Here is a 4,032-nt window from a genome sequence, read left to right as displayed (position 1 = left end):
CAAAAACATATTTGAAATCACTTAAACATAATTTTATCACACAAGAACGATAATTTCAAGGCTCAACAATTTTAGCAAGCCAAAAAAATTTCAATTCTCCCTTTTTATCTTTGTTTAGAAGTAGGAAGACATCTTTGGAAGTATTCCCATTTATAGTTGCCACATTTGAAGCATCCTTTCCATCTGTGGTAAAGTTTCATTTCTACTGCATATTTAAGGTGCTGATATGAATATCTTCCTGGTAATTATTTTGCAAAGTGAAAATTTTTCTCTCGGAAACTGAAAAATTGTTCTTTAAATCTACTTTTAAAATTATGCAGACAATGTTGATATTATTAACAATTCTTTAGTGTGAATTTTGCAAAACAAGATAGCTAATTATGTATGTGTAAATCTAAAATTAACTCATGACAAGAATATTCTGAGAGTTCACAGTGCATAACATAATTTAGTGGAAAATATATAAAGCGCTCCTTGAAATCTTATGGTAATTAGTGCTTTTTTAATGCTAGCATATGATGTTGAAATGACAATGTCATAAGAAATCCTTTTGGTTTTGTTTTTGCTTTTTAGCTTTCTGCTAATGTGACTTTGGAAGTTGTCACCTCTATGCATGTGTACATATGCATGGTATGTTTTATATATATATATAACTCCATATATAAATGAAGATAGGGAGTATTGGCCTTGAGAATACAGTAACTCAATACACACTAGATTGAATTTGACCAACATTTTAGCTTTGAAACATTTTAGCTCATATTAAAGATGCAATATTGTAGCCTCATTCCTTGTATTACAGGATAGTCATTCACTGATGTTTAATCAATTGTTTACTAGTAATTGAGAAAGATTGTCTGAAGAAATAATGGATAGTTGTTCATTTGATCATTTCTCCTTCGTTATAGACGAGATGACTATAGCCATAAAACCTTAAATATGGTAAGTGGAGGGGCATATGGGTCACCTGGTTAATGGGATCATGGGAGGAACCCTTGTACTAACTCTGATGAAGGTATTCAGGAGTTAACAGGACCATGAGAAGTATCCATTTTAGGTTAACTAGAACCCAGTCTGGGTTTTAATATGTGAACATTCAAGGACTACACAGCATAGCTGTTATGGTTCTCACTGCTACGCCTGCATACTTTGTTTAGAACACAGTAAATATTTGAGATTCTTAAAGCAACCTGGTCAGTAATATATCCCCAAGCTTTAGGCAGGAATCTGAGCCCTGGTTGCTCTTAAGGTGTTCATATCCAGAAAATAGCTTTTTATTGTCCGGTGCCACTTTTAAAAAGCTCATGACATATCTAACTATTTATAAATGATACTTGCAGTGATATATTGAATGATTTTTAGAATTCATTTCACCATAATAATAATAATAATAAGTAATTTATTTAATAATGTTGCTTACTATTTAGAAAGTATCACATTCTATGGCTGTTTTCTTGACACATAAATATGCTATAGTTGAAGCCTCCTTTATTGTGAGTTTTACATTCTGCAGTTATCCTTAACCTCTCTCTCTCTCTCTCTCTCTCTCTCTCTCTCTCTCTCTCTCTCTAATGCTTTTTTGTTGTACATTATGAATTTTCTGGAGCCATTAAACAACAATTAGGGAATGACAGCATGTCTGCCTTTCCAAGGCTTTTGTAACTTGCTCATTCACTTAACATAAAGGTAGAAAGACATTTCAAAGTCATCTTGTCTAGTGAGTTATATTTAGGAGAATAGTTCTTATTTATTTTAAAATAAAATTATATATAGAATAATAATCATTTTAAAGTGTTCAAGTTTGCCTTAAGAAGACGAAGCAAACTTGGCCTTCTGCCCTGTAGCAATTTCTGGGAAACTTCCAAAGCACAGTTTGATTACTATTGATCTAACTAAGGTGTCCAGTTGCTCAGAATCTTTTCTAAGCTTATTCTCATTTCTGAAATGCTGCTATTGTTTCTTCCACACACAGAAAAGGATTGGAAAATGATACCTCATATAAAAATCCTACAATTATTTATTAAAAGTTTTAATTATAAAATAAAAGTAGTTTGTATCCTTAGACTAATGTTTCCTTACCCTATATTTTCCGTGATTATTCTATGTAATGTTTTTTTTAGATGTCAGAGAAGACATATATTTGTTTGGAGGTGATAAGGTTTCCCTTCAAGAGATGTGATGTATTTTTTGCCCTGCTTTGATCTAGCTGGCTGACGCTGTGCACGGGATACAAAGTGGTACTGGCTTTCTGGGATCGGAAGGAAAAGGGAATTATGAGAAAACTTGGGTGATGTTTAGTTTCTGACTTAAGCACTCACTGGAAGATACTAAAAGATTAATGTGATTAAGTCATCAGAATTATAGAGAGAGAAAGAAAATACATGAAGCAAAAGGGATAAAAAGATAAGTAAATAAAACAATACAATATCAGTAACAACAACAAATGCAACAGTTTAGTATACTGAAAATTAACACAAAATTACAGTAGTATAGAGAAAAAGATGATTTTATAAAGGACATTTCCCTATAAGAAGGAATGTGCTAATTATGATAACATTTTAATATTTAAACCTATTCTGACAGCCATCAACCCAAGTATAGTAGAAGTCAAAGCAATATAAAAAAGCAATTACAAGTGGGGAGGGAGGGAAGGAAGGACATGGGAGGGAAAGTGGACAGGTGGGAGGAGGGGAGGGGAGGGGGGAACCTGATCTGATAATGGGTGAGGGAAAAGGACTGAAGCCCTGAGGGTCAGCAGAAAGAATAGAAACAGGCAACCCCAGGAAATAGGAGGTTGGGGGGATCTTCCAGAATGCACCAGAGACCTGGGAGGTGAGACATTCTCAGGAATCAAAGGCAGGGACCTTAGGTGAAAGGTCTGACGGTAGGAAGAGGGAACTTATAGAACCCACCTCCAGCAGGAAGACAGGACATCAAATGAGGGGTGGGGTTGAGATCCCACAGTCACAATTCTGATCCATAATTGTTCCTGTCTGAAAGAACTTTAGGGATGGAAATGGAGAGGAGCCTGAAGAAAAGAAGTTCCAGTAGCAGCCCCAGAGTGGGATCCAGCTCAAGGGAGGTCCCAAGGCCTGACACTATTACTGAGGTTATGGTGTGCTCACAAAAAGGGACCTATCATGACTGCCCTCCAAAAGACCCAACAAAGCAGCTGAAAGAGTCAGATGCAGATATCTGCACTCAACCAATAGACAGAAGCGGCTGACCCCTGTTGTTGAGTTAGGGAAGGCTGAAAGAAGCTGAGAAGAAGGGCGATCCTGTAGGAGGACAAGCAGCCTCAATTAATCTGGATCCCTGACATCTCTCAAACACTGGACCACCAACCAGGCAGCATACACCAGCTGATATGAGACCCTCAACACAATAAAGTAGAGGAAAGTCAGGTCTGTGTTCATTCAGAGATGCTGCACCTAACCCTCAAGAGAGTGGAGGCTCCAGGAAGTTTAGAGATCATGTGGGGTGGAGTATGGGAACATCCATGTAGAGACAGGGTGTCGGGAGGTGCTATGGGATGCAGAAAACTTGGAGGGTGGAGGGGGTGGTAAACTATGGAGCGTAAAAAGTTAATTAATAATAAAAATCCAAAACCAAAATCCAAAACCAACAACAACAACAACAAATCAGTAGGCATAGCAGCTATCTTTTGTTTGAGCTAGTGACTCTAAATATTTTTTCAGACTTGTAATATCTGAAATCCCAGGGTAGTATTTCTAAGTGGAATAACTCTCATGTTTCTCAGCAGCTGGAGGCATCTGTTTCTGTATATTTTTTTATATTATGCAATTGTAGTTTACTAAGGAAGTACAGTTAGAGCTCACTACAGGTCATGATAAACTGATGAAGTAGACTGGTTTTCAGTGTTTATGAATTTCTAAATATGTAGAAGCAAGAAATAGTGAGAACAAAATCCATCAAAGTCATTGGCCAATGCAAAATAGAGGTTCTTATACACTGATTTTCAAATAAATATTTACGATTATAAAACCTATTGCTAGTAATGCATGAAATGCT

The 4,032-nt window shown here is 36.3% G+C and overlaps 1 long non-coding RNA gene across 1 annotated transcript; it reads left to right on the top strand.

Annotated features, from left to right (window-relative positions):
* Window positions 1-571: 571 nt before the first annotated feature.
* Window positions 572-2,227, top strand: Gm30490. The gene is made up of 3 exons (XR_387287.2): window positions 572-630; window positions 909-942; window positions 2,207-2,227. It is a non-coding gene; the product is annotated as a predicted gene, 30490 (long non-coding RNA).
* The last annotated feature ends 1,805 nt before the right edge of the window (window positions 2,228-4,032 follow it).

Source organism: Mus musculus, chromosome 1 (assembly GCF_000001635.26).
Source record: "Mus musculus strain C57BL/6J chromosome 1, GRCm38.p6 C57BL/6J".
Classification (NCBI taxonomy): Eukaryota; Metazoa; Chordata; class Mammalia; order Rodentia; family Muridae; genus Mus; species Mus musculus.
The sequence above is the reverse complement of the archived record's forward strand: the minus strand, read 5'-3'. Positions and strand labels throughout refer to the sequence as shown.